We start from the raw sequence: 15,194 nt of genomic DNA, 5'->3' as shown, positions 1-15,194 counted from the left end.
TGGCCTACTAGATTTATCTTTCTTGCAATGGGAGAAGTGCTTAGTTTTGGGTTCAATCTTGCGGTGTCCTTTCCCAGTGACAGCAGGGGCAGCAAGGCATGTATTGTATTGTTTCCATCTGGGATAAAAAGATGGGTTTTATATCATATTGCTTGAGTTTATCCCTCTACATCATGTCATCTTTCCTAATGCGTTACTCTGTTCTTATGAACTTAATACTCCAGATGATACTGGATAGTGGTCGATGTATGGAGTAATAGTACTAGATGCAGAATCGTTTTGATCTACTTGTCGCAGACGTGATGCCTATATACATGATCATGCCTTGATATTCTCATAACTATGCACTTTTCTATCAATTGCTCGACAGTAATTTGTTCACCCACCGTAATACTTATGCTATCTTGAGAGAAGCCACTAGTGAAACCTATGGCCCCCGGGTCTATTTTCCATCATATAAGTTTCCTATGTACTTTATTTTGCAATCTTTACTTTTCAATCTATATCATTAAAATACCAAAAATATTTATCTTATCTTCTTATCCCTTTCAGACCACACATTCGCAAGTGGCCGTGAAGTGATTGACAACCCCTTTATCGCGTTGGTTGTGAGGTTCTTGTTTGTTTGTGTAGGTACGAGGGACTTGCGTGTAGCCTCCTACTAGATTGATTGGTTCTCAAAAACTGAGGGAAATACTTATGCTACTTTGCTGCATCACCCTTTCCTCTTCAAGGGAAAACCTACGTAGTGCTCAAGAGGTAGCACCTCTCCCTCTTCTCCATTGCAAAACCACCCCCTGTCATCTCCATCTTCTCCATTGCAAAACCATCGTCTCGCCTCTCCATCTTCTCCATTTCAAGACCACCGTCTCTCCTCCCATCTCCCAAATCTAGCAGCGTACCTCTCAGAAGGACATCTATGGAGAGGATGCAGCAGCGAAACGGGAAGATCACCTGCGGCAACCAGGTGAAGTTATCCAGGTTGAAGGAGATCCTTACTTGGTTTGACAACCAGTGGGAGATTTCGAGGACGGCGAGGGCCATGTGGCAATGTATGCGAAAGAGCGAGACAACGACGATGAGGGCGGTGATGTACATGTACTCCTCGGCGGCAGTCACGCTGCAATCCTTTGAGTTCATCGAGTATCTCCTCTGGGCAATGGAGCAGACATATTCGCCCAAGGTGAAAGTCAGGCGGAGGTGGTGGGCATAGAGGTCTAAGGTCGAGAATCCAGAGGATAACAAATTGATCAAGTACGGTGTGCCGTTCGTGAGGGTGTAGAGTCAGCCAGAGCCACAGGAGTATTTGTTCTCCCACTGCAACAGGAGGTCAGATGTCGCGACATCGCTTCCCCGCCGTTCTCTATGGTTCCCTCACCGCTCGCCTCGTTTCAACGGCGGCGGTAGGGTTTAAGGTAAGCTTCGCACTAACCTAATCTTCCATCTGCTCATGCTTACAATCAGTGTGATGGCTAATGAAATTCATGCTTACAATTAGTCTCTGAGTACTGTGCCAATCACCTTAAAATAGCTCTAGACCAAAAACAAAGGTGTGACACTGTGTACAAATAAAGAAAAATAGATTGGCGCTTCTTTCAGAAAAGAGTACTCCCTAGAAAAGTGCCAATATAAGCTACTAGTGTTTGATTAGAGGATTTACTGCTAGTGATGAACATTAGTGTACAGCGGTAGTATAAGGAGGGGCCTTGAGACATTCAAATCTCTATTTTTGTGCAGATCAACTAAAATTAAGCACCCCGGTTTACAGAAACACTTAAACATTAACAATGGGACTAGTTGACGAAACATATACTAACAAAGAGAAGCACTTTCTTTATCTACATTGGAAATGAAATGATAGAGAGTACACTCACTCTATTTTAACTGTATTATTACTTCATTTTATCAGTGACACTAGGGTTGAGTAGGTGGCAAGCGAGGTGTACTGTGCATCGCAAGGATGGAGGCCGGGGGTGCTTAGACTGGGATGTTGAAGCTGGCTCTTTCAGTCCATATCTTGCCCCCTGATGTTTCTATGGTAGAATTTGGGTTGTAATCCAAACTTGGTCGAGTTGGTGCTGCATCCCCCTACCTGCCTACTTTATGTGGCAAACTTGTCTCTTGCTAGTGCTTAGTCCGTTCTAGTAGTAGTTGCATAACTGCCTGTTTACACTGAGATGTTGTCGGATAATGGTTCTCTATGGTTGGGTTTCTTAATGAAATCAGAGGAAACCCCCTCTTCTGATATATAAAAAAATCTGTGGCACAAGTGGTTCCAAGACATTGCCTCAAATTAATAGTGCCACTAGATTAAGATGCAACATAATAACATTACTGCTTTATCATGGCAGTGCCAAAATAGTAGCAAAAGAGCAGAATCAACATGAAGGATCTTTGGCAAACGGTCGGACCAAAAAGCAACATACCTCGTGATGGGAACCATATCTGCAGTCAACGCCATCGTAGAAGGGATGACACCAATCGCCAACATGGATGATTCAATTCATGGGACCTTTTTGTGCAGTTCACCTAAAATGAAGCAATGTCCCATGAGCTAGCAGCTACTTCTTCATTAGTTGCAATAAAATTGAGCAACAACAAGGTTGATCGTGAAGCTCGTGGAATGTTCAACTATAATTTGGATATCATTTGTGTAGTTCAACTAAAAGCGTGAAATGTATATCTCTGTTTGCACAAAAAGGTGGAAAGGAGGGTGACTAACAAGTGATGAAACATACATCAAATGAAAAGAAGCATGGTCCTTATCTGAATGGCGATCCTACAAGGACAGTAGCAATTTCTAAAGTAGTAGCATTGCTAGATATTAGTGTGGGCATTAGGATTAACTATGACAATCGTTAAATACGACATTACTTTAATGGTGACATTGCTTCATTTTACCAGCAACATTACATTAACAGGTGCTAAAGAGTTGGTATTTGGGCATGGGAGAGTAGGTGGACCAGGACAGTTGCATTTCTAACGAAAAGAAGCAACTTATCTTAATGGGAAATTTAGCAGGAAATGAAAAACAGTGCCGTTGATTCATATTACTGGAGGCATTACATTGAAAACAACATTGGTTTAACGTGTCCTTACTTTTAACAGTGTGGCTGCTACATTTTACCAGTGACATTACATAAGAGGGGCTCGGGGCAACAAACACTAGAACAGGATATCTGGGTTGGCCCCATTTTTGTTCCGTATAGCCGCCTTATGCTGTGTGAGGCTAGCAAATCTAGTGCTGCACATACTCTGTTAACTTGTCTCCAAGTCCCCACTTTCTTTCCTTTTTCAACCAATAGATCGGTTTATATTAAGTGTGTACTACGTTTCCCTTTATTTCCCTGTTAGACCAACAGACCATTTGGATAGCCAATTTCTGCTACTTTTCACCCCCATTATTTCCTCTTTCGACCAAGTCCTAGATTCAGGTAACAAATCTCCCCCCACCCCCTTTCTTCCCTGTTTGAACCAAGTAGTACTAGATTCGACTACATGAACTAGTTTTAACTCTTAACAGTAAAAATTTAGGTGGCTTTCAAATAGCCGATCGATCCTATCTACGAGGGGGCCTGAGAAATAGTAAAAGATACAAATGCAACGATGTCAGGAGCTAGGGAAGTAGAGCAATGCCGGTTTCGAAGGAAGTTATACCTAAGGGTCATTGGGATGTCGCTAGGTGGGCATCGGGAGGCCGGATCTGCCCACACTACGGCAGCGAGGAAGAAGGGGTCGGAGGCCCTCCCTAGCCGGCGTTGCATGGGAGAGAACGACAAGGCACGCTGATTAGGACACGCCGGAAGTGGGTAAGAGTCGTCGCTGAGGATGACTGTGTGAACATTGCGCCTTCTCACCTTCCCAAGCGGAGGGGATTCGGCTAGATCTATGACCAGCAGTGAGTAGAGAGAGAGTGTGGCCACCACCGTCATGTTTAGATCTGGAGAGGACGAGACAGTGTGAAGAGAGAAACACTAGCAAGCAAGCGCGGAGGCTCCTGCCTATATAGTGGAGTAGTTTTCTTTTATCGACCGGAGCCGGCTTGACCTCGTCAATGACTGTCGAGAAGTCTTAATGCACGTGCCTCAGAGGCGCAGTTGTTGTCATTTTGATCTGAAACACCGGATTAACAAATAACATGAAAAAATGGCACATGACAAGAAACCATAACCTCACTGCCCCAAGGAGACAACATGAATCCCGACGGACAAACTAGACAAGGATCAAAGCTCAAATTAAAGATAAACTCGTAGAAAAGGGGTCCATCGATAGATGTCCTAATTAACATAGTTGGCTTGATCTAGATGGCAGCCGAGTAGTCTTTGTGCATGTGCCCCCAATGACCAGCGCCTTGGAGGAACTTAGTTGCCGTTGTTTAACCCTCGCACTGCTCTGAAGCACATGACACCTAATATTGCGAGATGGCAAGAAACCTTTTTTTAGATTTCTCATCAGAACAACAACCCTGTACAACACAGCCTGCACAATATGTAGACAATATCCAATCCAGCCGGCTGTTGGAATCTGGTCAGATGCATGGACGAACTAATCTTCCATGTCATCCAGGGATCGTCTAGGCACCGACGTCGGTACAACACTGCTCTAGTACTATCGCTTGTCTCTCTCTTCTATTAACTCAGCCGACTTGCGGGGCTGGGAGTGTGCCTATGGTCGGTTCTCAATTGTGGTCCCACATGTGTGTGCAAATGCAATATGATGCGCGTTCCATTCGGAGAGCGGCGTGCTAGACCAATCGGTCGTCTGGGGTGCGACGCAAACGCGACGGGCATGTTGTATACATGTGTACCGCCGTTGTCTTGAGGCTTTGCTCCATGGCCCAATCCATGGAAACAAAATTACATTTAAAAGTCAATGGTGGGGCTTTTCCTGCGCAGTAGGCAGGGCAGTTTAGCCTAGTCGGTTTGACAAAGAGGCGAGAAGACGAGGGAGTAGGCTGCTGCAAACGTAGGGTTGTGTGATTTGACGGCGAGTTATTGCTGGACAAGTGGGACCCTATGATTTGACTTGCCATTATCATTTTAGCTGCAGCACTACGACGGGCGTGAGTCTCCTGATTCCTCACCACCTCCATGGTATACAGGTTCCAAGTACTATACTCCTTACTCCTTGGCAAATGGAATAAATACTACGAAGAAAGAGATAGAGAGAAGTAAAAACATACTCTTATAGACAACCTTACAGCTAACCTTGATGTATGAGTGACTAAGTGATGACTATGTATGACATGCCAACATCAGATAGCCTAACGCACCTGGACGGAGGAAGTAGTTTCATGCATGTGAAGTAGGCAAAAAAATGCTCATTTATTGTAACGCCCCGGATTCGATGCGCCAGGTGTCCGCCAGTTTTTCGTCGTTGTTGCCATGTCATTTGCTTGCGTGTTGCATTTTGCCATGTCATCATATGCATCTCATTTTGCATACATGTTCGTCTCATGCATCCGAGCATTTTCCTCGTTGTCCGTTTTGCAATCCGGCGCTCCTATGTCATCCGACGTCCCCTTCCTGCCTCTCTTCGTGAGTGGGTGTTAAACGTTCTCGGAATGGACCGAGGTTTGCCAAGCGGCCTTGGTATACCACCGGTAGACCGCCTGTCAAGTTTCCTGCCATTTGGAGGTCATTTGATACTCCAACGGTTAACCGGGTAACCGTAAAAGCCCTCTTTGTATTGCAGCCCCGCCGTCCGCCGGGCTCCTCAGCCCCGCCGCCGCAGTTGAGCGTCACTCCACCTCCTTCTCTTCTTTCCCTCTCCTTCCTCTCTTCCTCATCTCCGTGCTCTTTCTCTGATGCAGCCGCGCCGCCGCCATTGCAGGAGCTCGCCGCCCCTATGCCCGTCTGCGCCTCCCGGCCATCCCCGCCGCCCGCGCCGCCCAGATCCGGTGCCGGCCGGCCGGATCCCGCCGCCGCCGCCGCGCCCCGGCCACTTCCGGCCTCGCTGCCGCCGCGGCAGCGCCGGCCATCGCCGCCCCTGCCTCCCCTCGTGCGGGCACAGGGAGGACGACGCGCCCCAGCGCCTCCCGTATGGGCCCGGCCCTTCTCCAGCCGGCCCAGCTCCCTCCTCCTCGGATGGGCTCAGCCCATTGGTGAGAAACCCACAGATCCCCGCCCGTGCGCTATTTACTAAATCACGCCTATATTGTTTTTTCCTGAGATTTCACCAAGTCCCCGAATCTGCAGTAATTATCATGCCATGTTCATCGCATTGTATCTCTGCATCTGTAGCTCCGTTTTGCGCGTGTAATATGTCAAATTGTTCGCCTCAACGTGCACTTCATTTCATTCCATTGCATAATATTTATTTGAGCTCATATTGATGCCTGAATCATCGTTGCAAGAGTGCTTCATGATGTTGTCTGCTGTCTGTTAACAGAACGAGCTCTTTTGTCATTTTTGCCATGATTGATGTGTGCACCCTATGAGGTTGATGTCTACATGTGTTTTGATCTATGCTATGTCTTATTTACATAGGTTCTTACCATGTATTCTTGTGATCAATGTGGTGACTAGCACAAGCATGCAAACTAGGCTTCGTAATGTTGCTGTTTTTAGTCCCTGTTCTGCTGTTATTTTGATGCCATGTAAACTTGATGCTAGAGAGAGATCCATGCATATTTTGAGATACTTCAGTAAGGATGTTTTGAACATGTGATTATTGTCTATCCATTCCTGGCCATGTTTGCAATTATGGAGTAGTCTAGCATGTCATTTTCGTGCTCTACTTTTGCTTCAAAATGTTTCCTGGCAGATTGTTTACATGTTATTCAATTTTGCCAAGGTTGTTGTTAGTGATCCATGCACCCTATGAACTTTCTATTGCCATGCTTAGCTTCACAAACATGTCTTATTACTGTTGGTTGCCTTGCCATGCCATGTATTGCTCTGTAGTGAGTGGTACAAGCTCATCTACATGCCTTCATAATTCTGTTCCTGCCATGTTTGAATCTGTAATATAATTTGCTATGTTTACGTGGGTGCCATCATATTTTCTGATCCTTTTTGGCTCATGGTCACTAAAGGACTTTTGATCTATGCATTTAGTAGTTTCATGCCATGCCTTTGTTTGCCATGATAAGTTCCTGTAACATTTTGTTTGATAGCTCTAAACATTGCAACCTGATGTTATTTTCTGCGAAGTCTGAAATTGTTATTACTTGCAATCTTACCATGTGTGTTTGAGCATGTTCTAGTGATTTCTGGAGATAGCTCAGTGTTCATGCTTTGTTGTGCTTTACCTGTACATCATGCCCATGTCTTTTGTTTTCATGTTGTGGTACTGTAGCATGTTATTTTGGTGCTTGCAATATGCCTAGTCGCTGTTTTGGACAGCTTGTCCTTTAAACTTGTATAGAGTGTGTGTGTTGAACCGTTGCTCCGTTTTGAGTGTGCTCTATATGAAACTTGCTTAGAATTGCATGTAGTTTCATATTATCATGTTGCATCCATGTTTTGAGGTGTTTTTTTGATGTTTGGGTGCATTTTGCATCAATGCTATGTTTAACTTGTGTTGCTCATATCTTCTAGGCCGTAGCTCCGAACTAAATGAACTTTATATGTAACTTGACTAGAATCTCGTGTAGATCATCTTTGTGCATCTTAACTTTCTGTTTAACAACTTGAACATAAGGTTTATTCAGATCTGGACCAACTTCAAAATTTGCATATGAGGACTTACCGGAATTGTTATATGTTGTTCCCGGCCTCATTTAAACTTGCTTTGATGTGTTCCTCTTGTTTGCATCATCTCTTGCCATGAGTAGCTTCATGTAGCTTTGTCATGCATCATGCTTGTTGTGCATCATGTCTTGTTCATGTGTGGTGTGTTTACTATGTTGTCTGCTTCTTCTCGATAGTTCCTGTTTCGTTGCGATCGTGAGGATTCGTTCGTCTACGCTTGGTTCGGCTTCATCCGTTCGTCTTCTTCATGGACTCATTCTTCTTCCTTGCGGGATTTCAGGCAAGATGACCGCTACCCTAGATCTCACTACTATCATTGCTATGCTAGTTGTTTCGTTCTATCGCTTTGTTGTGCTACCTATCACATGTTTATCAAGCCTCCCATATTGCCATGAACCTCTAACCTTTGACACCTTTCCTACGCAAACCGTTGTTTGGCTATGTTACCGCTTTTGCTCAGCCCCTCTTATAGCGTTGCTAGTTGCAGGTTAAGTTGAAGATTGCTCCATGGCGGACAGGATTTTGGTTGGGATATCACAATATCTCTTATATTATTAATGCATCTATATACTTGGTAAAGGGTGGAAGACTCGACCTTTTGCCTGGTGTTTTGTTCCACTCTTGCCGCCCTAGTTTCCGTCATACGGGTGTTATGTTCCCGGATTTTTCGTTCCTTACGCGGTCGGGTGATTTATGGGACTCGCTTGACAGTTCGCTTTGAATAAAACTCCTCAAGCAAGGCCCAACCTTGCTTTTACCATTTGCCTCACCACCACCTACCTTTCCCTTGGGTCGGCCAACCCGAGGGTCATCTTTATTTTAGCCCCCCCAGGCCAATGCTTGTCTAAGTGTTGGTCCAAACCGAGTGATGTCCGGCGCCCCCTGGGCAACCAGGGTCTATGCCAACCCGACGTCTGGCTCATCCGGTGTGCCCTGAGAACGAGATATGTGCAGCTCCTATCGGGATTTGTTGGCACAGCGGGAGGCTTTGCTGGTCTTGTTTTACCATTGTCAAAATGTCTTGTAAACCGGGATTCCGAGTCTGATCTGGTCTTCCTGGGAGAAGGTATATCCTTCGTTGATCGCGAGAGCTTATCATGGGCTAAGTTGGGACACCCCTGCAGGGTATAATCTTTCGAAAGCCGTGCCTATGGTTATAGGCAGATGGGAATTTGTTAATGTCCGATTGTAGACAACTTGACACCAGATCCGAATTAAAATGCATCAACCGCGTGTGTAGCCGTGATGGTCTCTTTTCGGCGGAGTCCAGGAAGTGAACACGGTTTCTGTGTTATGTTTGACGTAAGTAGGAGTTCAGGATCACTTCTTGATCATTGCTAGTTTATGACCGTTCCATTTGCTCTCTTCTCGCTCTTATTTGCGTATGTTTGCCACCATATCATGCTTAGTCGCTGCTGCAGCCTCACCACTTTACCCCTTCCCTTCCCTTTAAGCTTTGCTAGTCTTGATACCCATGGTAATGGGATTGCTGAGTCCTCGTGGCTCACAGATTACTACAACAACAGTTGCAGGTACAGGTTGTGCGATGATCATGACGCGAGAGCGATGCTTGCTTGCTTGAGTTCGTCTTCTGCTTCTTCTTCGATCAGGGGATAGGTTCCAGGTCGGCAGCCTGGGCTAGCAGGGTGGATGTCGTTTGAGTTTCTGTTTGTGTTTCATCCGTAGTCGGATGATGCTCTTATGTATTGTGATGTTGTATTCGTGTGGCATTGTATGCCTCTTGTATGTATCCCCATCTATTATGTAATGTTGATGTAATGATATCCACCTTGCAAAAGCATTTCAATATGCGGGTCTATCCTTGGTGGGACCTTCGAGTTCCTTCTGGATAGGGTCGCATATTGGGTGTGACATTTATAGCCATCTGAAATCTACAAGGGCACGACCGCGTGAGTGAGGTGACGGTTGTGGTATGCGCGACCATGATACGGGCTGCTGACAGCCCTTGGATCTGAGATCGAACGGTCGCATGCTAAATTGCTGAAAATTTGTAGAATAACCCTCCAGGATAAGATATTCACCCATAGGTCTAGAATCACGCCATGCAACTGTTCGATCTCAGATCCAAGGGCTCTCGGAAGCCCGAATCATGGGAGCACGGAAAGCTCATATCACATGTAATTTTTTCGACGCTTGATGTGCGAACACGTAGATGCATGAAGCCATTTAATTGGGCATCTAGTGGACATGACATCTAATTGGGCCCCCACAGTACTGTGCATGAATCCATTTATCCACTAGGCAAGCCACTACCCTGTCGTTCGCACGCCCCACTTAGCATTTTTACAATCAGAAAACCGCTAGCAGTTCGCTCCTACTCGTCCCCGACTGTCCTTTAGCATTACAGTAGTTCACTCCTGGTCGTCCCATCCTTTCACATTACAGCAGTTCCACTAATCCTAACACTCCTCCCAAATCCATGGCGTCCCAAATCTCCATGATCGGCGATGAGTACAAGGTTAGAACCATCACCGGCGATGAGTTTGACGTAATCTATACCTCTTCTTCCGCGACGGTGAAAGGATGCCTTGCTCGCTTCAGACGCATGTTTGAAAATTCAAAGGGTGATGAGTGTGTCGCTGGGCTAGATGTTGAGTACACCGCAGCCCTGGGAAAAGAGAAGAATCTAAAGGAGGAAGAGAAGAATAAGCCCTCCGTGCTCCTGGTCTGCGTGCATAACTTGTGCTTGGTCTACCACATATGCCATGCTAACATTGAGTGTGAGGATTTTAAGAACTTCCTCGGGGGCGGCAAAGTCAAATTTGTTTATGTAGACTTTACGAATGACAAAGAAGTCCTAGGTCGGATAGGCCTCATTGTAGGCCAGCCCTTCGACCTCCAGAGGAATGTGCTAGTGTCCTCCCTCCAGCCTCCAATGCTAACCCTAGCAGCAGCCATGGTTGATCCTTCGTACGGTAAACTGACGAAACCTTAGCCCAAGTTTCATCTTGCATGGCAGTGGAATGTTCTAGATAGAGACCACATCCATTATGTTGCAATGGATGCCTACCTTCGTTTCAATATCTACAAGGGTTCGATGAAGAGCGAGAGCCAAGTGTGGAGTTCAAGCAAAGAAGTATCGGCCAAGAAGAAGAGGGACAGGGACGAAGTTGAGCACGTGGCCAAGGAGTCCGAGTAAGGTGGCACTGTCGTTGCTCATGGTGGTTGTAATGCAGTGTCTACTGGATTAGTTGCTTAGTTTTATCTCAGGGTGCTTAGTTTTATTTGAGGGGTCTGTTTGCTGAGCCCCCAGCAGAACTACATTATGTTCCATCTCGTTACTTTAACTCTTCAGTACGTACATACTAGTATTTCTTATAGTTCATCTTGTAGTTGGTAATGCTACCACTTGTTTCTTAACATTATATACGTACAGTATATATGGCCAACAACATATAACTAGCAGTTTAGTTGTCAAGGAATTGAGGGTTTTTGTCATTCATGCCACCGGTTGTGTCCCACTGTTCAGTTTTGCAACCGGGAATTTCAACCGCTCAAAAATGCCATCGCTTTGTTAGACACATGCTCAAAAATGCCACTGGACACCATTATTGTGACTCAAATCTCTTTTTCCATGTTATAATGACATAATACCTATGGACCAACATGCCATCTCTTCCTCTATCTCACTACAATAAATTGTGGGGCCTACTTGATCCCAACAACATTCTTATTTTCCTGTAAAATTATTCGCTTGGTTACTCCTGACAAGTGGGGACACACTTATCATTGTGTGATAGAGAGAATTGACATGTGGGTCTAGGCTTATTTTTGTCATATAACATGGTCAACGGGTTTGACATGAAAATAATAGTGTCTAATGGCGAAATGATTTGGCATTTTTGAGCAAGCATCTCATGGATCAATGGCATTTTGAGTAGTTGTAACTTCTAATGACAAAACGGAGTAGTGAGACACAACTAGTGGCATAAATAATAAAAACCCAAGAATTAAATAGGTATGCTAATTTCTTTAATAGAATTTAGCACCCCATCTAAGCATGTACCAGTTTATTTAATAGTACTATATGCATAATTTGACGACAAGCACTCTCTATATGTACTACATTTTTTCTTTAATTTCATCTCGTTAGTTTTTCTCCATGGCGCAATCCATCAATACTACTACTATACAAAAGTATACATTTAAAAGGCTGGAGGGCGGGGCAGTCTCGCTTGGTCGGTTTCATGAGAAGCGAGGGCCTTTGTGATTTGACGGCTCATTACTGCTAGAAGGCGGGGCCTTGTGATTTGACTGCTCATATAAATGTTGCCGATGACCTAAGGTGGATCAAAGAACCATGCGGTATACCCAAGTCTTCCATTGGAGTACTAGTACGACGGAGGAGCACGAAACACGATAGCCAAGTGCGATATGGCGATAAAAAATGATCTAATTTGCTAGTCATCGATCCCACGGTGCCGCTCATCATTAGCATTGTTCTATTCATGCCTCGGAGATAATGTGACACATGCGGTGAAACACCCGAAGAAAAAGAAGAATGAAGATTATCCCCCCAACAAAAGAAGGAGGACGCACACACAAGTCTGGGGCGCTACTCTCCTCTACATGAAGGGTTGCTGGCCGCGGAGTAATAACTGCTTCTCCATCGCCTCCACGACCTCCATCTACTCGCGCATCTCCTCCACCATCTTCATTTTGTCCATGACACGGGATTTCTCGACGTGAACCTTCATCATCTCTTGCACGGCCGCATTCGGTACCTTGACAGCAGTCGGGTTCTCGATGTGGAGCTTCGCCAACTCCTGCTTCTGTTCGATGACGAGGGCATGGGGCATCTTCACCGAGGAACTACTCTTCTCATGCAGCTTCTTCTAGCCGGCTTTCTCCACCTTCAGCAGGTTGAGCTCATGGTGGAGCTTCGCATTGTCCTCCTGAAGTTGCAGGATTTTGCCGGTTGCCTTCTTATCCGAGGAAATGCTCTTCTTTAGTAGCCTCACCAAGGAGGCGGTGAACTCCCCCTGCTCATTGAACTCAGCGGACATGTCATCGAGGCTCTCTTTCAGTAGCTCCACCAAGCCGTCGATGAACTCCTTTTGCTTATTGAGTTGATCCTACATGTCATCGAGGGGTAACTACTCCAGTGCTGCCAGCTTGACATGTTCGCCTCCGCGGCTAGGGCGCTCCTAGGAGCCCTCACCTGCCCGTCAGAGATATTTCAAGGTCTCTGCAAGGCGGCGAGCCCTTGGTAACCGCTACCTTGTTATGAGTAGTACTCGACCTAGAGCTCTGCACACCGGCCATGGCAAGGACGGACAAACAAGAAAGACTTATGAGGAGGAAGTTAGAGTAATTTTCAGCTAGGTAATTCCTCTTTTTATAACCTACTTCTAGCACACTAAAACATGCATAGTGGGAACACGTTCAGGTTTGATACGTACTGGTTGTGAGCAGGTTTGCAATTAATTATAGCATGGTAGTACTACTTTGGAATGTGGTGGGAACAAGCTAAAGATTAATTGATGGTTTGGGTTTCGAGGCCCGAAACGGCTCCTGATGAGTTTAGTGGAACATAAATGTCAAGTACTGCTGCTCAAATGCGGTCGCACAATTTAGTGATGTAACTGGTCGTACATGTCGGACCAAGCCGATGTGTGTCCCTTCGGTGAGACGCGGGTCCGACTGACCGTCTGTTGGTGCGACCGACCGTAAGTATTACGTGGTGGAGATTTCTGGTTGTGGCTTCGGTTGATTGTCATGACCAAGCATTCAAAAACTAGTGACAAATCAATTACCATATTTTTCCAAACGACCAAGTATTTTCACAGGAATACAATACATATAGATGGAGTGATTGTCAAGGTTGCAAACCGACATGGCGTTGCAAGTTCACTGCATCAGCAGCTGAGTAGGTCACTGCATCGCTGGTGGGGAAAGGAGGGCGGCTCACCTCGCCTACGATGCATGCCCAGCGGTGCCGCCACAGCTGGTCCCGGGATTTGGCTTCTCCTACCACCCATTTGAACAGTTGCACCGGCTTCTCATGCCATTCCGCAAGCATGTGCGTTCTTTCATCCGTAGTCGACTCCGTGAATATGATCTCTGCCATTAGGCCCAGCTCGAAATCAACGCGACGCTGCCAGATGCTGACATCCCTTAGCATGTCTCCCTTGAGATCAACTTGCACCTCCGCCTTGTGCTTCACCAGGCGCAACTCCCTCAAACTTATCTACAATCGATGCGACGCTTCCTCGATCCGATTTGCCCTTGCTGCGCACCACCTGAAACGCAGCCCTGGCATGTCCTCTGGTGCCAATGGTCAATGATTCTAGAGCAATGGATCCCCTCTGAAAACACATGTGGGTTTAGCTCAAAGGCGGCAGTGTTGTGGGCCACAGCAAGAGGGCAGCCCGAAGGATCCTGGGATCTAAGGGATTATCCATGGCGGGATCCTCCACGGAGGAATCCGGCGGACGAGGCGGGGAGGCGAGCGTAGGCGCTGGGAAAGCCCTAAGGCTAAGATAAAGATAGTACTACTCCACTCCGTCCATATTTAAATACAAAGGCCTCCAACAGTAACCCAGATAAAAATTGATCATCTTGCCTACGTCCTGGTTTATTGGCCCCCTATTTATTTTGTACCAATTTTTGACCAAAAATTGAACTAACAAAATGTTAATGCATGTCATCAGAAATTATATCATTGGAATAACATTTGAAAGTAGTTTCCGATGACATTATTTTTTATGACATGCATAAATATTGTGTTACTTAAAATTATGGTCAAAAATTGGCACAAAATACGAAGGTTTTCAATGGAAGTAGGAACCCATGATTCAACTACTCGCATGCACGCAGTGGAGTAGTAATTTCTTTGTCAACTACTTCCTCCCTCGCATCCACACCAATTTGCATGCATTGTATTAATTGGCCATCAATGAAGTGAACCACTTTAAAGGCGTCAAATTATCACATGGGGTGGATCTTCGTACAAAGATGCATCCCACCGTGTACCCGCGTGTGCATGCAAGGGAATGAGTGCGTGTGTGCACATCTTTGCTTTGTGCTTGTACTGCCAGTGTTCCTGAGAGAGGATGAGTACATTCTTCTGGAACCAACAGCACATCACTATGATCAATCCACACAAGGAGGTCGCGACAACGCCTCCACATGTGCCACGTGGCTTCATGGATGCCCCCACATCATTTTAATCATAATATATTAACTGAAAAAGGAAGTACTAGTAAGGTACACGTGCATTGCACGCATGAGATTTCGCAACCAAATTATGAATAAATACAACACTATAGCATGTAAGGTTTGAGTCCTATATGCATGATGTGGATGTTTTGTTTAATTCTTGTAGTTCATCTCATTCAAAATCAATTAGTTTTTTATAAAAAAGTTAATCTATTTTATGATTCATGGAATTGTATGTTGTAAAGCATAAAGTAAAAACAAATAATGGCAATTCAACTAGAAAAAAAAGTTTGGGAAGTTATGATACGGAAGATTCTA

This window comes from Triticum aestivum, chromosome 4B (assembly GCF_018294505.1).
Source record: "Triticum aestivum cultivar Chinese Spring chromosome 4B, IWGSC CS RefSeq v2.1, whole genome shotgun sequence".
Classification (NCBI taxonomy): Eukaryota; Viridiplantae; Streptophyta; class Magnoliopsida; order Poales; family Poaceae; genus Triticum; species Triticum aestivum.
This window is presented reverse-complemented; position numbering follows the sequence as displayed.